At 46.2% G+C, this 23,952-nt stretch overlaps 1 protein-coding gene across 2 annotated transcripts in view; it reads left to right on the forward strand.

The window, feature by feature from the left end:
• Window positions 1-7,234: 7,234 nt before the first annotated feature.
• The window catches only part of NCALD (neurocalcin delta), a 268,172-nt gene continuing 251,454 nt past the window's right edge, over window positions 7,235-23,952 (forward strand). For both annotated transcript variants that reach the window (XM_036436709.2, XM_036436712.2), the window contains exon 1: window positions 7,235-7,253. The gene's annotated coding sequence lies outside the window, so the exon portion shown is untranslated. The remainder of the gene's footprint in view (window positions 7,254-23,952) is intronic.

Here is a 23,952-nt window from a genome sequence, read left to right on the forward strand (position 1 = left end):
TCAGGCATCTGCCATGGGCTGAAGTCAAGGTGCTGGCAGGGCTGTGCTGCTCTCCGGAGGCCCCAGGGGAAAGTCTGTTTCCTTGTCTTTTTAGCTTCTGGAGGCCACCCGCATTCCTTCACTTGGGGACCCCTCCCTTCATCTTTACTCCCCTAGTTTTCTGTGGGAAACTCTTTCCGTCTCTTCTTCTGCCTCCCTCTCCTATTTCTAACATCCCTGTGATTGCGTTGGCCCACCTGGATAATCTAAAACAATCTCCTTATTTAAAGCCAATGGATTAACAATCTTACATCTCTCTGCAATTTTAATTCTTCTTTGCCATGTAGGGTAACATAGTCATGGGTTTTGGGATTCGGATGGGGCATCTCTGAGGGGCCATTTGTATGCTAACCTTCCTCTGGATTCCCACCCAGCACCCTCAGAGCTGTGTGGCCATGGGCAAGTCATTCATCTTATTAAAAGCTCACTAGATAATCCTATAATAAAAGGCTAATATGCAAATTGTCCCCTCAACCAGGAGTTCCACCCAGAGTTCCACAGGGAGTTCGACCAGGGCATGGAGCTGGTCAGCCAACTGCCCATGGTGCCTCTCCTTAGCCAGCCCAGCCCCATCAGCCCTGATCGATTAGGGTGGACTTGCCAGACCCCAACTGTGCATAAATTCATGCACTGGGCCTCTAGTGGGGCAATAGCACTTTTTTCGTTGGCTTTTGGTGAAGATTAAATGTGCTTATAAGTGTGCCCAGCACAGAGCAAACACTCAGTGAATGTTCGCTGGTTTTATTTTAAAATTTCAATAAGCTTGATCACTGGGGGAGAGCCCTCTGCTGAACTTCCACAGAAGCCTGTTCTCTGCCCAGGGCAAGCCCACATTGCAATGCCACCGTCTGCTTATGTGTCTCTTTCCTCTACTAAAGAGTTTCCTGAGTAGGGGAACCTCCTCATGCCTGGCACAGAAGAGGCTTCCCAATAAATGACTGGGTTGAAGTGTGTTGCCTTAATAGTAAAAAATGAGTCCTTTCCTAACCATTAGAAAAACAAAACTTAATAGCCAAAGTTTTCTGAATTGCATAATTTTCTCCCATAACATTTTCTTCAAACTTCGGGATGCCCTGCCATTTGTCTTCTACAAAACCCTTTTAGATTAAACAAAATTATTATGGTTAAATGTATTAGTGGATGAAAATTATTAATTTAAAAAAATCACTACTAATAAGAACACTTAGAAAATAATGGGTCACCTAACCACCACTGTCAAATGTTATTGGTCTGTTTCTTTACATCTGTGCTTCAGAGATAAAGTAATGCTGTGCTGGCAGCAGGGAATAATCCATTTTAGTAAAAATCTCCCCCACCCAGTGATGTTGTGATTTTTGTGGGGTTTGTCAATTTATCCTTAGCTAGTGGGCACGAGCTATAATTAACTGAAGTATATTATTAGATGTGTATGTAGGAGGAAAAACACGATCTGAATGTCGGGTGTAAAGATATGATCACTGCTGATTAGAGACGAAACAAGAGGCATTTAAAAGAAATAAGACTCTTTTAAAAATATATGTTTTTTAAAACGTGATTTTTAGGGAGAGAGGAATGGAGAGGGAGAGAGAGAGACATTGTTTGGCAGCCTCCCTGAACCCGAGACTGGGGCATGTGCCCTGACCAGGAATCAAACTAATGACCTGTTGGCACATGGGATGATTTCAACCAATTGAGCCATACATACCAGGGCAGAAATAAGACCCTTTAATAGAGCTTGTAAGGTGAAGAGAAAAAAAGGTATCTGAGGCGAAATTAAAAAGTCCTAACTAACATATTATCTCAAAGGGAGTCCACAAATTCTGAGGCTCCATAACCAAGAGAAAGACTCCTTTGTTGGGCAGAACCCAGAAAAGATTGTCTGTAGGTGGTTGTGAGGATCCAAGGCACTGTGGCTTCAGTTAGAATTCAGCAGGACATTCACCCCTTCTTCAAGAATCTAGGAAGTTAAGAGTGAGTAAAGCAAGTACATACCTTCAGTAGGCATTTACACTTCACTGTAACACGGGCTTATGTGCGAGTCTCCCCCATTAGACCTTGAGATGAGTGAGAGCACGTACTGAACTTCACTTTCTGTAAAGAGAGGGCCTAACACTGTGACTGGCATATAAGAACACGGAGTAAGTATTTGTGGAGTAAAAGAGCTTGTTGAATTTAAGAGATATTAGGGAGCAAAGATGTCTTACAGACCTTCAGATCTTACCAATCTACCTGGACATCGGAATCACTTATAGAGTATGTGGTGGGTGATTAAAAAAAATATAGATTTAAAAGACATGGAGGATACATTCCTTACTTCTTCCAAGGAAGACAACCCAAAATACCAACTAATCAGACTGAATACTTTCCCCCTAAGACTGGGAATAAGGCACTTGCCACTTCTATTCATCATAGAACTGGGACATCTATCAAGTGCAATAAGACAAGTAAAAGAAATAAAAGGCAAAAGAAGAAATATAACTCTCTCTATTCACCGATGCCATGATTGTCTTAAAAGGAAATTCCAAGAAATCTATAAAAAAAAGTTCCCAGAACTAAGTAAATTTATCAAGGCTACAGAATATAAGAGCAATATACAAAAAATATCAAATCATCTTCCTATGTACAAGTTGTAAACAATTAAAATTTACACGTGTACATGTTTAATAGAACAGAAAAAGAAATACATAGTTATAAAACTAATAAAAATGTGTAGCATCTTTATGTTCAAAACTACAACACACTGATGAAAGAAATCAAAGAAGACTTAAATAGAGGTACTTATGAATGATAAATATTTCATGGGTTATAAAATTGAACACTGTTAAGCTGCTAATTATCCTCAAATTGGTCTATAGATTCAATGCGATTACAATCATAATATCAATAGAAATTTTGTAGATATTGACAAAATATTCTAAAGTATATGCAGAAAGACAAAGGAACTAGAATAACCAAGACAATTTTGGAGGAAGAAAAAAGGAGCAAAGTTAGGGAATGCACACCACTTGATCTCAAGACTCCTTAGAAACCTATAATTATCTAGACAGAGTGGTATTGACAAAAGGACAGGCGCATAGATCATTGAAATGGAATAGTGAGTCTAGAAATAAATCCACACCAATAGGGTCAACTGATTGCAAAATGATTAAATGGAGAAAAAATAGTAATAGTCTTTTCAATAAAGGTCATTGGAACAATTGGATATTGATAAGCAAAAAGATGAACCTTGATCTATACCTGGTTCCTTATGCAAAAATTAACTCAAAATGGATCAGAGATCTAAGTATAAATGTAAAACTATAAAACTTTTAAGAGAAACGATTTGTGACATGGGATTAGGTAAAGAGATATAACACCATGAGGGTGATACATTAAAAATGTATGAATTAGATTTCATCAAATTTGAAACTTTTGCTTTGTGAAAGACCACGGAAAAGAATAAAAAGACATGGCATGTGTGACCCGGCCAGCGTGGTTCAGTGGTTGAGCATCAACCTATGAACCAGCAGTTCACTGTTCGATTCCTGGTCAGGATACATGCCCGGGTTACAGGCTTAATCCCCAGTGTGGGACTTGCAGGGGGCAGCTGATCAATGATTCTTTCTCATTGTTGATGTTTCTACTGTCTCTTGTCCATTCCTCTCTGAAATCAATTATACACACACACACACACACACACACACACACACACATATATATATAAAGACGGCACATATTGGGAGAAAAATAATTGCAAATCACATAACTGACAAAGGATTTTCAGCATACACAAAAGACACTTAAACTCATTAATCAGCAAGCAAATGAACCAATTAAAGAATAGGAAACATTTTGAGAAGACATTTCAATGGAATTAAATAGGTGACAAATAAACACAAGAAAAGATCTCAACATCATTAGTTAATAGGGAAATGCAAATTAAAACCATTAACCACTATTTAATGTGACTAAAAACAAAACAACAAAAACCTAGAGGTGTCAAGTCCTGAAATGGATGCAGAACAGCTGGAATGTTCCGATGTTGCTGCCAGGAATGCAATTTCCAAGCAGCCTGGCAGGTTTTTCTTTTCTTTTTTTTTTTTTTTATTATGTATTTGTATTTTTTTTTTATTGAGGTATAACTGACGTATAACATTATATTAGTTTCAGGTGTACAATGTAATGGCAGTTTCTTATATAGGTAAACACACACTTACCGTGGGATCCAGCCATCCCAGTCCCATATGTTTGCCCAAGTGAAATGATAACACTATTCACACAAAATTACAGTAGCTGTATTCATAACTGCCCCCAAACAGAAGTAACCTAAATTTCCTTCAACCGGTGAGTGGATTAACAAACTGTGATACATTCATACAATGAAAAGAAATAAACCAATGATGCACTCTACAGCACAGATGAATCCTACTTGCACTATGCTAAGTGAAAGAAGCCAGACTTGAAAGGCTTCACACTATACGATCCTACTGATAAGATCTTGTTGAAAGGCAAAACTATGGAGGCGAAGAACACATCAGTGGTTGCCAGGGTTAGGGTACAGGGAAGGGCTTGACTACAAGGGATAGCAGCATTGTTGGGCGATGACACTGTTTCGGGTCTTGGTGGTGGTGGTTACACAAATATGCATTTATCAAAATTTGGCAGAGCTGTTCCTTTAAAGAGAAAATTTTGTGGTGCATACATGTATAAAGAGCCTTCCATGACCTTGTGTTCTTAGAATAAATTCCAAATTCAAATAGGTGCTATGTTCTTCATCTTGATTTGCAAAGCGACTCCTGGGCTGGCCCTGCCATTCTCTGGCCACATCTCACTGGCCCCCTTGCCCGCTGTACTGATGACGCAGCACCAGTTTACTGGAAAAACCTAGCAATGGTTTGTGGTCATGGAGCCAGGCTGCTGCTGCTGGTGTCACACCATCTCAGACGAGGAGCTCACTGTGACCACTGCTGCTCCCAGAACTTCAAGTTGCCTCACCTCTCACCCTGTGCCTTTTGCCTTCCACCTTGGGACTTGCCTCGTACTTTCTAAACCCCTGCGTGGTGACCACTCACATGCAGCCCAGGAGTGCTGACGAGTCCACATTGACCAGTGGGAGTAAGGAGCCTGCAACTAAACTCTCCCTCTTCCTGCCACACCAGTGCTCTTTCCCGTCGCCTCCGGCAGATGTTTGGGGCTTCAGACGTTTAAAGGGTCATGGCATTACAAAGGTTGAGAACCACTGTACTAAAGCATTACATTGTATACTCTAAATGGATGAATTTTGTGCTATATAAATTATATCTCAAGCGTTTCTAAAATATAAAAAGCAGAGATCATTGGAGCAAGATTAAAAAGAAAGAAAATGGGTTTTGAGACCTCTCAGAGACACTGCCACCCTCCCACTCCTGCCTCTGACCCACAGGTTCCTGCTGCAGTGCTTACAAGCAACCCCAGCCCCACACTGTCCAGACCAGCTGCCCGGCTACGGATCCGGGGCTCCTCACGGCCCACAAACCTTTCTTAGCCCACAGAGCACTGAAACATTTAAAAAAAACCAGTTCCTCATATTTTAAAATGAAAAGAGTTCACATTAAATGTGGATTTCTGGATTCTCTGAAAAAGAAAAACCAAAACCAAAACTAAATGAAAAAACAAAAAAAAAAACCCACAAGAAATGCCCAATGTGGTGGCCGCACTGGACCTGCATTTCCCGTGTAGAAACTCGAGCCTGTCTTTTTGACGGCATGAAGCCCTTCCCCGTTACCCTGGACACCCAGCCTCAGTCACTTCTTTGTTACGGCATCTGAACCCCCAGGGACATTTGAGTTGGCAACACCTGCTCAGACCTCTCCTGGCCTTAAAACTTGCTGCTTCTGTATTCCATTGCCTCAGGCTCGGCTTGACGATTGGCTAATCCCCAGTTTCTAACCCTGGCTGTACACCAGAGTCTCCAGGGGCCCCAGGAAAAACATCCCAGGCAAGGCTGCACCCTTGACCGGTTAAGGTTAAATCAGAATCTCAGGGGGTGAGGCGCTGGTCTTGCATTAAAAAACAAAACACAAAGCCAGCCCCCTAGGTGGCTCCCGTGTGTATGTACGGGATCCATATAAAGTTTTATTATCCAGGAGTGGTTTACTGGCCTGTTTGTTTTTCAAATATTGCCCCAAGGAGTAAACGATTAGGAAATTGAAGGCAGAATCGAAGAGGAGGGTGAACCTTTTACTTGCTTTTAAAATCAGAGTTGCAGCTGTTCGGACTTACATGTAACTGTCATTCCCATTACTAGTCATATTAAAAGGTTTTGTAATCATCGTGGCAAACATGGACAGGTTTTGGTGACTTGTCTGCTTTACGTGGTGTCTTTTTTGTTATTTTCAACCAGCAAACTTTTTAAAAAAAATGCTTTTATTGGTTTTTAGAAAGAGAGAAGGGAGGGGGGGGTGGAGAGAAACATTGATGATAGAGAAACATAGATCGGCTGCCCAGCAAATTTTTAAATCAGTGAATCTAAGTTGCTGCTGAGACCTGCTAGCCTTGGTTTCTGGAATGGAACTGTCGCTGGGGCTGACAAGCCCCAGAAGTTACAGTGGCTTTTTGACAGGTCACACAAGTGGCCAACATAGCAAGACACAACATGTGCTGGCAGCCACTCCATCGACGTTGGTTGAATGAATTGACATTTGTTCCACATATCTCCAGGGGAGATGGAGTAAGATTTGGTGACATCCTGGCGTGGACACCGGCCGGCTCCCAGAGGCTCTGGCTAGAGAAAACCCTGGCTGGGCCAGAGCAGCCCCCACTTGTGGGCATGTCCCTCCCAGGCCCCCTCTAACTTCACTGCAACCGGCAGGGACTGCAGCCACCACCCTCCTCCCCTCCCCCAACGGAAGCCTAGGAGAAGGTGTTGCGGGTTGGATCTGACCTCCCCACGACCACGGGACACCCCTTGGACGGCGCCAGTGCAGCCAGCCGGAAACCTGGGCGGTGGGCTAGGACAGGGGGCACCCCCCGGCGGCCGCACCGGAGCAAGGTGGGGGCACCGCCTGCACCTGCAAACCCCACAATCCAGCTTGGCTTCCCTGTCTCTTGGGGGAGGCTACCTGTGGGGGGAGGAGGGAGGCTGGGGAGGGGGCGCGGCAGGCGCCGGTGCTGTCCAAGGCGGACGGGCGGAGGGAAGGCGCTGCCGCTGCCGCCGCCGCCGCCGCCGCCTCGCCCGCCCGCCGGTGGCCACACAGACGCCGGGAGCAGCCGAGGCGGTGAGTCGCAGCGCCTGCCCTCCGCCTCCCCGCGGCCGGAGCGGGTCCGAGGCGCAGCCGGGGCGGGCGATCGGAGAGGGTGGGAGGATGGGGGGGACAGGGGCGCCGGGCGCGGCCGCGGAGGGGACGGGCGGGCGCACCAGGGGCGCAGCGGGCACGGGTGGGCCGGAGAGCGCGCGGTCCCGGGGACCAGTCCCCGCAGCCCCGATCCCCGATCCGGTGCGCCCAGCCAGCGCCTGGGAAGGAAAAGGAAACAAAACCCAAGACCCCGAAGGCGGAGGGCGGAGAGGGAGAAAGGGAGAAGAGAGCAACTTTGGCGAGGGAGGCGCCCAGGCGCGCGGGGCGGGGCGGGCAGGATGGGGGCGCGCTGGGTCGGAAGGGGGCGTCCGTGCGCCTGGTGGCGGGGGACCCTGGAGCATCCCTCCCGGACTGACGGGGGTGGGGGTCGAGGTCCAGGGCGATCCCTGCTTCCGGACCTTGTAGCCGGCACAGAGCCGCTGCAGAAGGCGAGTGCGAGGGGTGGAGGCCCGGGGAGGGGCCGCGGGGAGGGAGCGAAAGGCGCGGGCTGACACAGAGGAGGCACTGGGCTGTGCTTTGCACTCGGGACCTGGAGGATTTGCGTGTCGCGCCCTCGGGGCCTCGGGAAGGGGGGTGCTGGGGAGAAGTGTCTGAGCAGTTTTCAGTGCTTACGGGCTTATTTTTAGCTTCAGAGAAGCAGGATGTGCAGAGGGGGTTGTACGGGCCGGGAGGGGCGGGAGGTCTCCCTCCCTGCCCGCAGGAAATGCACAAGTTTCTTGCTGCAGACGCTCGCCTTAACTCCCAGGCGGAGAAGGAGGGCCATTTGGCCGTCCGAGGATGTCCCTCCAGGAACACGTTCTTCCTGCGGTCGGTCTGTCCGAGGCCGCGGGCCAGGCGGGCCTCGGAGGCTGGTGGACGCTGTCCATGGGGCGGGCCAGCCGTGGGAAGCCCGGGGCAGGGCTGCCGGGTCTTGCTCGCTGAGGAGGAAACCACACCAGCCTGCTGCGGCTTTTCCCGGTTCTGTCTGATTTGAAAATAACAGACTTAAAGCGCTATCGTGCCAAGAGCAGGCAGGTTTCTCTCACGGGGTTCCTCAGACCAACGGGCGATGCTTGTGATTTTCACTCCAGCAGAAGGAAGCCTGTGTTGTAGGATCAGATGCAGGGACTGCAGAGGAGAAGGGGGTGTGGTCTGAAGGCGGGGAGTATGAGTTTAGCGGGTGGGGGACACCATCGGGAGCTAACTGCAGACCTGGGGAAGGGCTTCTTCAGGAAGAGGAAACCTAGACGTGCAGGTACCCATGGCAGAGCCCTGGGAGTCGCCTGGAGCCTCCCTCCGTGAAGCCACTCAGGGTCCCGTCCTACATACGCTAGGCATGTGCCAGGAGAGCGGGCTGGGAGGAGGGCACTGCAGCCAGGCGGCTGGGTTTGAGTTGGGACCCCAAGAGCTCCCAGACCCCAGCCCAGGGGCTCCTCACCTCACCTCACCTCTCTGTGTCCGGATCTGTGGCCTGAGGCTGCTCTCTCGGGCTTGTTGTAAAGATAACAGAGTTCATGCACAGAAAGCACTTCTCACAGTGCTTTGTCATCTCGAAGTGCTGCACACATGTGAGCTCTGTTTTTTGTTGGTGGTGTTGTCATCGATTTGGTTCGTGACCCCACGACCTCTTGCCTGAATTGCTCCAACTGCTTTCCCACTGGGCTCCTTGCCTGTTCTCTAAGCCGCAACCAGAGCATTTGTTTTGAAACTAAAAACCTAAGCCTGCCATTCTGCTTAACTTCCCTCAGAGGTTTTCTGCGGCTTCCAGGATAGGGTGCAGACTCCCTGGGATTTCATGGCCCCACCCCACCCTGTCTCCTCACCAGCCTCCTCTCCCAAGCCTCCCCGATGTAGCCCGGGCCCCAGCTACTGAGTCTCAGCACCTGTCCTCCTCCCGCCCTTCCTTGTGTGGTCAGCTCCTGTGCATTCCTCCTACTGGGCTCCGGGGACACTGCCTCCCCTCAGAGCTCCCGGCACCCCTCCCCCAGCGGCCCCTTCCTCATGCTGGCACGTCACCCTACACGTGCCTCTCACATCATCACCGAGTTTCAGTCTTTCCCGTCTAAGAGCCTTGAGAGATGGCTTGTGACTGTCGGTGAATGTTTGCTGAATGAATAAGCGAACACCAGCCAGGCAGATCTCAGTTCTTTTCCGTAAAGGCAGAAACAGACATGGAGGATAACGGAGGGGAGGGCTAAGCCAATCTTTACATCTACCACTCCACAGTAAAAACTGGGCGATACCAAGGAGTCAGAGATTGGTCAAAAGGCATGCGGCTTACCATCTTGGAACCATGTCAGAGGTGTTTTCTGAAGTGGAAGGGGTCAGACTAACCATGGGGAAACGCAGTGACCTGAGCTCTTTCCTTCCCTCACAAAGAGGCCAGACATCTCAGATGTGGCGGTGGGGGTGAGGGTCGGGCCTGTGAGGGGAGCTGGTGCAGGGGATTTGGTCTGGAGGCGGAGGCGGAGGTCACCAGTGCATGGGCTTTGTGCTCTTCCTTTGGGTGTGGCTTCCCCTAGAGTGTGACCTTCCGCTTGCCCTGGCATCGGTAAAAGGAGACCAGGAACTCCCCCGTCCTCAAAGTGCCCTGTCCGTTTTCGGGCAGTTCGGTGTGTTCTGCATGATGGACACCTCTGACTGAGGCAGCATTCCCTAGAGCTCCGTGCCTGGGCGCCGGGGAGCCCTGCAGAGGGAGGTAAGCCGGTGCCTGGTGCTACGGGAAAGCCTCCGAGGCTGGGTCAAGGCTCCAGGGCAGGGACTTATATCCACTTGAGAGAGCACACATGCGTTTTACATGTTTAAAGGGCTGTCAACAAATCAAAACACAAAAAAGACTACGTGATGGAGACCACGTGTCAAATCCTGCCTAGTTCTTTCTAGAAAAGCTGCCATCTGCCTTCCTGGAGCTGAGACAATGGGTTTCCTTTTGCATGTCATCTTCGATGGATTGGCAGTGGCTGCCTGGAGAGCTGGGTTGAACAGGAATCCAGGACTCAGTAGGAAGGAGTGCTGTGGTCGGTTAATGATGTCTGTCAGGGTGTGGGTTAAGGAAGTGGTGGCAGACAAGCTTGGTCCTCCCCATCTCTATCTCTGTCACCAGGATAGAGGGTATCCATGAAGGTCAAATCCCAAGACAGAGCAGCTGAGTTGAAAGTGACCCCGAGAAGAAGCCAGGGAATTTCTCCGACAACAATAAACCATCACCACAGCTGCCATTAGTAGCTTCCATGTACCAGGTGTGCAATATGTATGTACATGAGGATCTCCTTTAATCTTTGTGACATTTTTTTAGGATATATTTATTTTAATTAGGACTCAGTTCTGTCGCAACTGTCAAACTATGTCAAGCAAAAAAAAAAAAAAAAAAAAAAAAAAGAAGCATTATTTTGGCTCTGATCACTCCTTCGTTCAGCCATACCTGAAGTGTGGCTGAATCCAGGACTCGGGCATCATCACCAGGACTTGATTTCTCTCCCACGTTTCTCAGTTAGCTTTCTGCAGTTCTCACCATGTTTAGGTCCCATTTTATTTTGGGATGGCTGTCAGAGCTCCAGGCCTTACATGGTCTGGGTTTTAAATCCAGCCAGAAAGAGGGAGCCTCTATGCTGTGTTACTCACAGTGGCTGGCTGTGGCCACTGGCTCTGATTGGGTCCCAGGCCTGTTACTGTGGCTGGGGTTGCACACGTTATTAAGGTGTGGGCTTGGTCACAGGTCTCCTGAGTTGTCATCAGGAGAAGGGCTAATGGATTTTGGATTGCAAATCTGCAGACCTCCACCATAGTACCTGAGGTTAGCAGGTTTAGGGGCACGCATTAGCTTGCCCAGGGACACAGGGCTAGCAAACAGTGGAGTTCTGATTGGAAACCCACAGTATATGTACTCAGTAGAATTATTTGTGAACAGGAGAATTTAAAGTGAGCTTTGCATGAAGCTCTATTCAATGATTTCTCAAAATATAGCAGATGAACTTCAAGAAGTGTTAAGTACTGTCTGGCTAGATGATATGGGAATAAAAGAAGCAGATGCAGACTTCTTTGGCTGGGTTGTTACTTATGCAGTCGATACTTTTGAGCAGTTTCTATATGCTCAATATCCTGTTTAGCTCTGGGGATATTGGGTGAATAAGAACTAGTCCCTATCTTTAAGGAATTTATATTCCAGCATGAAAGTGCAAGACACAATTAGGGCACGGGTTGACTGGAGTGAGGGCAATGTGGGGGAAGTGCAGGAACAGAGCCCTCTCTGTGGGGACAATGACCTTCTAGTTTGTTTACTGACGGATCCCCAGGGCAGTGCTTTGTGCCAGAGTACTCGAACACGTTGCTTTTGCTGTGATTAAATACACTCGATATTCATTTTCCATTTCAGTCATACCAGTTAGCTGTGGCATTAAGTGCAGTAAGTACATTCACATTGTTGTGCGGTTGTCATCATCCATCTCCAGAATGTCTTCATCTTTCCGAACTGAAACTCCGTCCCCATTATGCAAAACCATCCATTTCTTCTGCCTCCCAGCCTGGCAACCTCCGTCCATTCTATTCCGTTCCTATGAATTTGCCTAGTCTAGGTACATTACGTAAGTGAAATCTCACAAGATTTGTCCTTTTGTGACTGGCTTGTTCCATGAATGTCTTCAAGGTTCCCCCATATCCCAGTCTTGGCAGAATTACCTTCCTTTGTAAAGCTGAATAACACTCCACTGCCTGTATGTACTGTATATCTATTTCTTTTTCTTTTTTTTAAAAAAATATACTTTATTGATTTTTTTTTTACAGAGAAGAAGGGAGAGGGATAGAGAGTTAAAAACATCGATAAGAGAGAAACATTGATCAGCTGCCTCCTGCACACCCTCCACTGGGGATGTGCCCGCAACCAAGGTACATGCCCTTGACTGGAATCGAACCTGGGACCTTTCAGTCCGCAGGCCAATGCTCTACCCACTGAGCCAAACCGATCAGGGCTACCGTATATCTTTTTTTATGCATTCGTCTGTCCATGGGCACATGAGTTGCTCCCACCTTTAGGTTATTGCAAACATGCTTTCAATTCTTTCGGGAATATATCCAGAGGAAGAATTGTTATAGTGTACGCTTCATTTTTTGAGCAGCTGCCACACTGTTTTCTGTTGCTGCTGCACCATTTTACATACCCACCAGCAAAAGACAAGGATTCAATTTTCCACATCTTTTACAACACATGTTATTTTCAATTTCTAAAATAATAGCCATCCCAGTGGGTGTGAAATGTAGAGTACATTCTATCGGGATTGAATTCTGAGGGACAGTGGGAGAGTTTGAATTTCATTCAGAGAGCTGTGAGTAGCTCTTGAATACTTGCTGAATGTGGCAATGGCATGATCAAAGGATCCTGACCTTTGAGAGAGAGGGGAGAGGAGGAAGGCAGAAGGGGAGTTAGGGGCTTATTTTAATTATCCGGATGAAAGAGAACCGAATTGTTTTCTCCACATCTATACAAAGAGGCCACGGACACACTCACACACACACACACACACACACATTACAACCACACTAAATGGTACTGGACTTGGGGGGAAAGGTAAATATGGCCCTGAGCTATCTGATGGCCAAGGATTCTTTAGACTAGTTGACAGCTGTTGCTAATAACAATAATGATTGCAAATGCGTTTATGCACTTTCTCTGAATGAGTCAGTGTTCTAAATACCAAGTATTAATCCAATAAATTCTGATAAACCCTTTGCAGAGTTCACCAGTCAGGGTTCCCTAAGGTGGCAGATGATACGCTCAAAGGGTATCACTGAAGGAGGTTTGACGAAGGCACCATTCACAAAGATGCAGGCGAGATTACAGGGAATCAGCAAGAGTGGCTAGCAATCCATGCAAGCCTCCACCCTCCCAGCCCCGAAGCGGTGATGTGAGAGAGCAGTTTCTGGAATTGCTCTTTACGGCTGCTGCCAAATTGTGCCCTGTCTGGGAGGCACCAGGTGAACGAGTCTCCCAACCATTCCTTTCCCCCAACTCTGGTCTTCGGCTGCTGCCTCCCAATTGGCCAAACCAATGAGAGGCCAGAGGGTAAGAAAGCTTGTGGTGGGAGGGACTACCTGGTACAAAGAGAGAGAGCCTCTCAGGACCCAGGGCTGAGTGGAGGAGGAAGGAGGGTGGGTGTGGAAGGGCCAGCAGAGAGAACCCGTTCCGGGGCGTTACGATGACATTTATTTCACACATATGGGAACTGAAGCTTAAGATGTTGTATGACCTAACCACGATGAGTAGCTAGCAAGTTGTGGAGCTGGGACTTGAACCCAGGAACATTTTTAAATTTTTTTTTTTTTTTTACATGTTTAGTTGGATCTGAAATGTTAGGTTTCCCCCAAACCTGTGTGTTTTGATTCTTTGGGAATAATCAGATTTGTACAAACTTAGCTTGGCTATCACAATGTATAAATGACTACTACTCAGAATTTCCCTCTTTTTGCTAAGTCACACGTGTTTCGTAGGTGTGCGCTTGAAACTCGTGTGAAAACGATGTCGGTTTTGTTTTGCTTTATGTTGGAAGTTCCCAAGGAGTTGCCCGTTGGCTGCTTAGACATTAGTGAGACTCTGGGCTGAGAGATGGTAGTTCCCTCGGTCCGGTCCTGCCTGCAGGGGACGCAGCCAGCAGAGGCCAGTGTCGGGGACAGAGCCCACCTCCCTTGAGGCTGGACCGAGGGGCTCTGTGGCCAGAAAAAGCTCTGCGGGAGCCAGATCATTGTCGCCTCCAAACACACGAAGCACTGCATTGGGGACAAGACCTCTTCTGGGGCCAGGACTCTGCTCACTGTGAAACGGACTGGGCTGCTTTGGGCGGCCTCATATTTTCCACTCTAGGCGGTTGTGTAGCTGAGGCCACGGTTGAGAGAGGTGGCTGAGGGCTCGCGTTCATTTCCTGTGGCCACTGTGACAAATTACAGCAAACCGATGGCTTAAAATAGCAGAGCTTAATTTTCTCACTGATCTGGAGGCCAGAGGTCTGACATCAAGGTATCAGGGGGCAGCGCTTCCTCCAGAGGCTCTGGGCGAGGGGTCTGCCTGCCTCTCCCAGCTTCTGGGGGCTGTCCGCACTTCTGGGCTCCAGGTTGCATCACCCCTATCTGTGCCTCCATGGTCATGTGGCCTTCTGTGCTCTGTGCGTCTCTGAATGGTACCCAGTCATTGGTCATAGGGCTCATCTGGATAATCCCGGTTGATCTCATTTCCCAATCCTTAATTGCATCTGCAGAGACCCTTTGTCCAAGTAGGTTGCATTCGCCTGTTTCAGGGTTTAGGATGCAGACATATCTTCATGGGGGAGGGAGGGAAAGGGCACCATTCACCCTACTACAGGGCTGAACATTGTACACTGCACCCTTGATCCTCTATTTCTGTCAGGAAGCCCCTAAACTTGATTTACCACCTGGATTCTAGGTTCTTGGATACCGTGGAGGTTTTGCAAATACTTCCAATTTAAAAAAATATATATTTTATTGATTTTTTACAGAGAGGAAGAGAGAGGGATAGAGAGTTGGAATCATCGATGAGAGAGAATCATTGATCAGCTGCCTCTTGCACACCCTTACTGGGGATGTGCCCTCAACCAAGGTGCATGCCCTTGACCGGAATCGAACCTGGGACATTTCAGTCCGCAGACTGAAGGAAGCTCTACCACTGAGCCAAACCGATTGCAGCAATACTTTCAATTTGACCCACTGAAATTTTATTCTGATTTTCAACAACAAAGCAAACAAAACACTTACAATCTACCCTCCCCCATCTCTGAAGTGAAGGGATGAGTCAAACAACCAGTGCGGTCCCTGGCTAGGCTGGAAGCCTCCTGTGCTGTGCTTCACGTTGCAGCCCGGGCGGGAATGAACGGGAGAAAGGGCAGTCGCTGGCCCTGCTGTGTCTTCTCACCCGACACTCTCCCAGCTTCCACTGAGACTGGAATTACTCAGTGGAAGGCGAGACGTAGGAGACTTTAGGGAAAGAAAAGCAGAAGCAGCAGAGCCTCAGGTTTCTAAGCTTTCCAAAAGCCTCGGCTTAGAAGCATGGCTCCTAAATGTCGCCGGCCCATGGGGGAGCCTTTTATGCGTGGGTTTTCCACACCAAGTCCCAGTCTGGGGCCTGTGTTCACGCGGCATATGAGGCAGGGTAGCTTTGGCAATTACCTGGCTAATTTGATGGCTATAGCCCATCAAATGGGTGCGTCAAGCAAATCCACCCCCGCGGGCATAAATTATTCTGTTTGGTTGTCTGCATTGATCACATTTACGTGGCCAGAGCCCAGACCCATTCCCTCTGAGCAGCGGAGAGGCCGTTGTGATTAAGGTGCGTTTCTCTCTGGGGGAGCAGCTAATTTTGGTTTCTCAGCCACTTTGTAGTTTGACTTCAAAGGAGAAAGGGGGGGGAGGTGTGTGTGGAAAAAAAGTAAAATGCCTTGCCATTTTATTATGTTGTATATCCCGCTGCATCACTGTCACTGGTTAATATTAACTCTGGATCTGTCGGCTTTGAACACTGCCCCTGGAATTCTGTGATGGTCACAGGATTTAGTCACACCGGCTGAAGAAAACCGTTTGCCTTGCACAAGACAGCTGCTTCATTTGTGAGGCCCAATGCAAAATGAAAATGTGGGGCCCTTGTTAAAAAAAAATTATTCAGGATTTCTAGATGGTTCAGCAGAGCAGAGACCAAGTGTGGAGCCCTTCTGAGCACAGGGCTTTTGTAAGCGCACAGGTCACGTGCCCATGCACTGGCCCTGGCCCTGCATATGTGCTGAGGGTGACATCGTCTCGCTGACCTTCCTGAGCTCCAGGCAGTGACCAGGACAGTGACTGTCCTCATTTGGAGCAGCAAGCAAGCTGGACATCTCTCTTAAAAAAATATTATATATATTATATATATTTATATATATATATATATATATATATATATATATATATAATTTTTTTTTTACAGAGAGGAAGGGAGAGAGATAGTTAGAAACATTGATGAGAGAAAGTCATCAATCAGCTGCCTCTTGCACGTCTCCTACTGGGGATGTGCCCGCAACCAAGGTACATGCCCTTGACCGGAATCAAACCCGGGACCCTTCAGTCCGCAGGCTGACACTCTATCCACTGAGCCAAACAGGTTTCAGCAGGCTGGACATCTCTTATTGGCCCCTCCATGTCCTCTCTCTTCCTTACCGCCTGGCTGAGGGCCCTGAGAGGTGGGTCTCTACCATCGGCATCAATGGCTATCTTTCTCTTTTGATTTCTGGTCTAATTGGACCACAGGTAGGTCCAGCCCACCGCTGGGAAAGTGGGAGGAGCCAGGGTGTTTATTTTCCCATCCCCTCCTGCTGGGTGGCATGTGGCAGAGTGGCTTCATCTGTGTGCGAAGGTCACAGCTCCTGCCAGATGTCCTCTCCTTACAGCCACCCTCTTGTGGGCTCCCTTAGCTACTCCCTCCCCTGGTCCACTCAGGCCTAGGGACGGCGAGGACTTCCTGCCGCCTTTGTCCTGCAGGATTCTTCATTGCTTCCCTGAACCCTTTACTGCGGTCTTCCCAATAGCCTCATCGGTAGGACTCCTCAGTAGGACTAAATAGCACCCTCTGTTTCTGGCCCGGGCCCTACCTGATTCAGCAGCCCTTCACCAGGGATTGAGCACTCCTTGCAATGCCTCCGAGAAGCTGATGGCTCTGATGACAATGTGATTGATGTGCCAACTTCCTGTTAGGCTGGCCAACCCGGAAGCAACGTGTCCACATCACAGTGGGGAGAACATGTGCCTGGATGGAGTCAGGCCTTTGGATTCTCGGGTGTAATGTTGGGAGAGTCGTGTCACCTGTAAAATGAGGATAATGATAATCCTCTGCTTCTAGGGTTGTTCTGAGCACGAGGTGAGATCATGCTTAGCACAGCGCCTGGGCTACAGTGAGTGCCAACGGGCACAGTCGCTTTTACGGGGCGTGTTTCGGGGTGTCCAGTTGAGGGGAGACACAGTCTACTTTGTCTCTCATCCGAACTCAGGCACTGAGAGCCTCGGCTGCACTGATGAGGCTCATGTTTTCAGGGTTGTTTTGGGTGTTATTTTTGTCTTTTAAACCTGATTGTGCTGTTCTGCAGATGGGGGATTCTATATCATAATATTTTAGGGGGGGCGGCACTAATCTAGTAAGTTTTCAACCTTGTAGATGAATATTGTTAAGTGATCAAGAACCATGTCTTAGCTAAATATAAGGCGACCATATAATTCACATAGGGACACTTTTGGGAGTGAAAGAGGAGTATTTTTAAATAATTACACCAAATCAAGAGGCACAAACAGGGACTGTCCTAGGTGAACAAGGGACACACAGTCACACTAAGTGAGACTTAAGGCAGTTTTCCAAGCCTGTTTAAAAGTTTGCCAGCCTGCCTTCTTTTATGTTAGTCTGCTTTTGGTGTATGAGATAAAAACATGGGATTTAAAGAACATAGAAAAAAATATGATTAGCTTTTCTAATTGCTTTTAGACCTGAACTTGAGGCAATGAGTAAGGGCTACTTATACAGACAGAGACCTGCTTTTATACCTTATTATCCTCCTTTACTCTGGGTACCTTCTTACAAAACTTCCTTCTGACCCTCCCCCCTTCCCCTCTTCATGTAGTATATCCTGATTATTTCCCTTCTTGCAACAGTGATCACTTATGTTCAAAAGATGGCAAAAATAGATTTATATACATATATTTTTATGAACATTTCTGTATTTCGCGTTGCCTAAGTGACATTTCCAAGAGAATGCATGCAAATCTGCTATTATTAAAGCAAAGATGGGATGGAGACTATTTTTAAGCTCTTCTATACCTTTCTTCTCCACCAGACCATTTAATTGTCCCCCCCCCCCCCCTTTCTATTGTTGGAAGGCCATGTATAACTTCCTTCCTCTAGGTCTAATTTGGAGAATGGTTACCTTTTTGAAAATACACATCTTAACTCAGTACCTACATCATTATAATTACTGCATCTGAATTGCTAATCATTTGTTTGGTTAGTTAATAGCAGTTGTTTTACTTAGAGGTTGTCCAAGCCAAGCTTAGCCAAAGGTTATTTTTGGTATGAGAAGAAAAGAATGCCACTTATTAGCTGTGCAACTTGCTGGAGCTTGTATCTTAAGGTGACAACTGGGCAATGAATCATACCAGCTCCATGGGGTTGTTGTGAAGGCTGAGAAGGCTCAGTGGGCAAACACGTCAGCCTGAGGTAGTACAATGTCCTACATGTAGAAACCATATTGCTGCTGTGGCTGCTCTTTAATATCAAAGGTACAGGTGTACTACTACCTTTTAGAAAATAATCCCATATGTGATATGCAGGTACTTGACTTCACTAAAGATATACATTAGGGGGATCATTTTTTTAAAAAATTATATTTTATTGATTTTGTACAGAGAGGAAGGGAGAGAGATAGAGAGTTAGAAACATCAATGAGAGAGAGTCATCGATCAGCTGCCTCTTGCACACCCCCTACTGGGGATATGCCCACAACCAAGGTACATGCCCTTGACCGGAATCGAACCCGGGACCTTTCAGTCCCCAAGCCGATGCTCTATCCATTGAGCCAAACCGGTTTTGGCTTTTTTTAAAATTTTTAAATTTTATAAACATTCCAGAGAATTCCTTTCAATAGGGAACACCCTCAGGTGTATTCGTAGTCATTAAAAATTAAAAATCTCAGTTGACCCCTCACACTTTTAGGAGCATAATTATAGTGTTATCACCCATAATTCAAAAGGCAGTCATTGTTAATATTTGGGACATTTTGTTTCATTATCTTGATGGGAAGATTTTTGTAAAGATTTATGTAAAAATATATCCGATACATATCTCTGTAATGTTATGTGAGGGATTTTGAGCATTTATCTGACCATTGCATGCACTTGAAGGGGAAATAATTAGACTAATTCAACATTAGAGATAGGGCCCCAAATACTACGAATATGAATCTGAGATGATTAACTTGGATTATACGGTAAGTTTGAGAGGAGAGATGGACTTGACTCTGTTGTTATAGTTGTTTAATATTGGATGTTGTCCTGACCAGCGTTCTCACCCTTGCATCGTTATTCTATTTTGAGAAATGGATTTATCCTTTAGATTTATCACTGGATAAATGAGGCAGATCGCTGCATCATTGCGCTGGAGTTTGTCTTGCCCTTGAAGCTAGAGGAAGGAAAAGAAGCAGATGGACAGATAGACGCTTGCATGCACACACATACAAGCCTTTTTTAGACATGTGACCCAAAATTTCTAGTAAGACATTTGGAGTAAGAGCTCTTTGATGGGCTTTTGTTCTGTGACTTGTTGGAAGGGGAGGATTGGGAAGTGGTAAGCCCGTGACGTCGTGTTCCCACCAACTCGCTCTTTGGAAGAAACCATGGCCATTCCCATGTGAGGCTGAAGAAAGTCAGTGAGAACCAGAGTTGGTTCTGGCCTCTAAGTTTCCTGGGAAAGCAATGGAAGTCTGAGCTTTATATTTTTCTAATCCAGTTATTTAAAGATATGTTCCCAGATCTCAGGCACTGCTCCCTTCATGCACTCACCCCCACCAATTTAAAAGTAAGACATCATGAAATGAAAGTTGCACAATGTAGAAAAAAAAAAGTCCCTCATAGTTCAAATATTCAAAGACAACCAGAGTCAATATTTGAAACACTGTCATTATTTTAAAGTTCTTTCTTTTGTTTAAACTCACCCTAGGATTTTTTTTTTTTTCAATTCTAGAGACAGATGAAAGAAGAGGGAAGAAGGAAGGGAGAGAAGGAGGGAGGGAGGGAGTGAGAGAGAGAGAGAGAGTGAGAGAGAAACATTATGTGAGAAACATTGATCAGTTGTCTCCAGAATATACCCTGACTGGGAATTGAACCAGCAACCTGGCATGTGCCCTGACTGGGAATCAAACCTCAATCCTTTGGTGCACAAGGTGATGCTCATGTGTTCCTCAGCCTGGCCTGCACCCTCTTCAATTTGGGGCCACTTGGGGGATGTCTGATTGCCAGTTTAGGCCCAACCCCACAGGCAGATGGATGATATCCCTATCATAATCCAGTATTGCTGGCTCCTAACTGCTCACCTGCCTGCCTGCCTGCCTGATTGCTCCAACCACTTCTGCCTGCCAGCCTGATAACCCCTTAAATGCTCCCCTGGTGGCCTGATGGATGCTAACTGCTCTCTTGCAGACCTGATTGCCCCCAACTTGCCCTCCCCTGCTGTGACCCTCCTCTGTGCAGAGCCATGGGACCCCCAGGCCTCACTGAGCAGAGCAGCCACCAGGCCCCACCTCCACTGTGTGCAAGGACATCTTGTGTGACGATGTGAGGGCGTGACACCATCTAGGCTATTATTAGTATAGATGTTTCTTTTATTTACACACATTTCCCCCCCCCCCCTTTACCCATATGTCTCAAACTGTGATATTATGCTATAATAAGATATATATATGGTCTTGTCTCCAGTCACTAGCACAGAGCTCCTAAAATCCTTGGAATTTCTGAGTGGTAGGGAAAAATGGAACACCTTTTGTTATTCAGAATAAGCCCTTTTCATCTGTAACTGAATTTACCCTCAGGAGGTGACCCTTGACGGAGTTTGGTTGCCAGAGGAACCAACCATGTGATTAGAGGGCTGGACCTTTTAGGTACATCCCAACCCCCCAACCCTCCCAAACCTCCAGGGAGGGGAGAGGGGCTGGAGATTGAATTCAGTCACCAACGCCAACGATTTAATCAGCCGTGCCTACATAATGAAATCTCCATAAAGATTCTAAACAATGGGGTTTGGAGAGCTTCCAGGTGCTGGAGGTTGAAGAGCATGTTCTTGGAATGTTCCAAGAGGGCACGGAAGTGCCACGCCCCTTCCAGATCGTGTCCGGTGCACCCCTTCCATTTGGCTCATCCTGAGTTGTATCTTGGTAGAATACAGTAATTTCCCTCCCCCCTCCCCCCCATCCACTGTTTTGCTTTCCAGTTTCAATTACCCATGGTCAACCATGGCCCTAAAATACTAAATGGAAAATACCAGAAATAAGCAATTCATGTATTTGAAATTGGACACCATGCTGAGTGGCATGATGAAATCTCATGAGTCCTGCCTGGGACCTGAGTCATCCCTATGTCCAGCGTCTCCATGCTGTATACGCTCCTTGCCTGTCACTTAGCAACTGTCTCAAGTAGGAGACTGTGTGGCATCACAGTGCTTGTGCTCAAGGAATCCTTGTTTTACTTCACGATGGTCCCAAGTCCAAGGGTAGTGATGCTGGCGATTTGAATACGCCCAAGAGAAGCTGTGAAGTACTTCCTTTAAGTGACAAGTGAAAGTTCTCTACTTCATAAGGAATGGGAAAAAAAAAGAAACCATATGCTGAGGTTGCTAAGATCTGTGCTAAGAACGAATCTTCTTTCTGAAACTGTGGAGAGGGAAAAAGAAGTTCGCGCCAGTATTGCTGTCTCATCACAAGAAGGGAGAGGACAGTTCAGTAAGACATTTTGAGGGACAGAGACCACATCCACATAACCTTTATTATAGCATGTTATTATAATAGTTCTATTTTATTGTTAGTTGTTAACCTCTTACTGTGCCTGGTTTATAAATTAAACTTTATGGTAGGTATGTAGGTGTAGAAAAAACATAGCGTGCATAGGGTGGGGACCATCAGCTGTTTCAGGCACCCATTGGGAGTCTTGCGGATACAGGGAGTCCTGTAAACTGGTAATCTGGGAAGCAAACAGTTTTCCCGTGTTCTGTGAGCTGTTTTAATAAGTTGTTGAACGTGAAACTGGTCTGTGAAGTGGGGGGAAGTCTTGTGGGACTCGGACCTTAATCTGTGGGGTCTGTGTTAACTCCAGGTAATTGGTCAGAACTGAGCTACAGGACACACCCCATTGTGTGTGTGCCGAGAGGTGGAGGATGGGATGGTGTGGGAAAAACCCTTACACGTGAGTGTCAGAAGTGAAAATTTAAAAGTAAAAGGCGGTTTTTACTTTTACAATAATTTACATTTGATTTTATATTCTTTGTAGATAGTGCTTAACTGGGCATATAATAAATAGTCCATTGAATGGATATACCTCCATTTGCTTAGCTATTCCATTATTGGTCATTTGGACAAAATTTTAAATGATTTTTTTTCTCTTTATAAGAATATATCCTAGGATATATTTCCAGTGTATGTAATAGGTTGAATTTTGAACATTAAAAAAAAATCTTCATTTTTCCATTTGCTTTGCAAATAGGTTACAGCAGTTTACATTCTGTGGTTGTGCAGGTCTCCTCTTTTCTCTCGCCTTGGCTATCATCACCTGACAATACTTTTATTCACTTGATAACTGAAATGCTTCATTTTCATTTGTATTTCTTTGATTCCTAGTGAGGCTGAGCATTTCTTGTTCCTAGTGTATACTAGTGGCATTTCTTCTGCTCCCGATTTTCTGTCCCATGTTCTTTGTCCTTACACATTTTTCTCATCAGTTAAGATTTTCATGGTACATTTCAGGAAACAAACACACACAGGAAATCCTGTCCTGGCCTGTCTCTGCTGCCGTGCCTTCAGGTAGCGAGGGCTAAAGGCTCAGGGTGTGTCTCCCCATCTTTCTCCTGGTTTGTGCATACAAATACACGACTTTTTAAAGACATAAAAGGGGTTCATTTGTACTACCAACTTGCCTTTTTTTTTTTTTTTTTTTTTTTTTTTTTTTTTTACTTACAATGTAGATAATGGGCATAAGATCTTTAATAACATATAATAAAATACCTTTGGTCACATTTGCTAGGGTTTTTTCCTCAGTGTATTGCTTGCCCACTGATGTAGTTTTAGATTGGTAGGTGGGCAGATGTCTCACTATAATTTTTTCCACCGATGGGACACCCTATTCTGTTTTTTTTCCACAAGATCTGATGGATACTCAGCTTTGTTTCCTACTGGCTTTGAAAAAAATCGCAATTAAAAAAGCATATTATTATTTAATCCAACTGAAAAAATTCTTAACTTAAAAATATTATTTAATTCAACTGTAATTATTTTAATGTGGAGAAAGGAGGAAATAAGGATCTAAACTGATTACATTACTTCTTTTTTTTTTTTTTTTTTTTTTGTTAATCCTCACCCGAGGAAATTTTTTCCCATTGATTTTTTTCATTTTTTAGAGAGAGTGGAAGGAAGGAAGAGAGTGAAGGAGGGGAAGCGAGGAAGAGAGAGAGAGAAATATAAATGTGAGAAAGTCAAATTGATTGGTTGCCTCCTGCACGTGTCCCAACCCGGGCTGGGGATCGAACCTGCAACCCAGGTACATGCCCTGGATAGGCAATTGAGCACCCGAGATTCTCCAGTGCTCAGGCTGACACTCTAACCACTGAGTATTACCAGTCAGAGCTATTTTTCTTCTTTAACTTACTAACCCGTTGTCCCATCACCCTTTATTGAATGGCACTTGAAAAAAACAACAACAAATTTCCATAAAGCAAGTGACTTCTCTTAGGCATTTTTCTCCAACTATAAACTAGTGGTATTGGAGTGAGAAAGGACTTTTCTAAGGAAGGAAGATTTCACATTACCTGGAATTAGGTCACACCAAGAAAAACTTGGTTCCCCTGGGACCTCCATCTTTTCCCTGGAACTTGGAC

This window comes from Pipistrellus kuhlii, unplaced genomic scaffold, assembly GCF_014108245.1.
Source record: "Pipistrellus kuhlii isolate mPipKuh1 unplaced genomic scaffold, mPipKuh1.p scaffold_m20_p_14, whole genome shotgun sequence".
Taxonomy (NCBI): Eukaryota; Metazoa; Chordata; class Mammalia; order Chiroptera; family Vespertilionidae; genus Pipistrellus; species Pipistrellus kuhlii.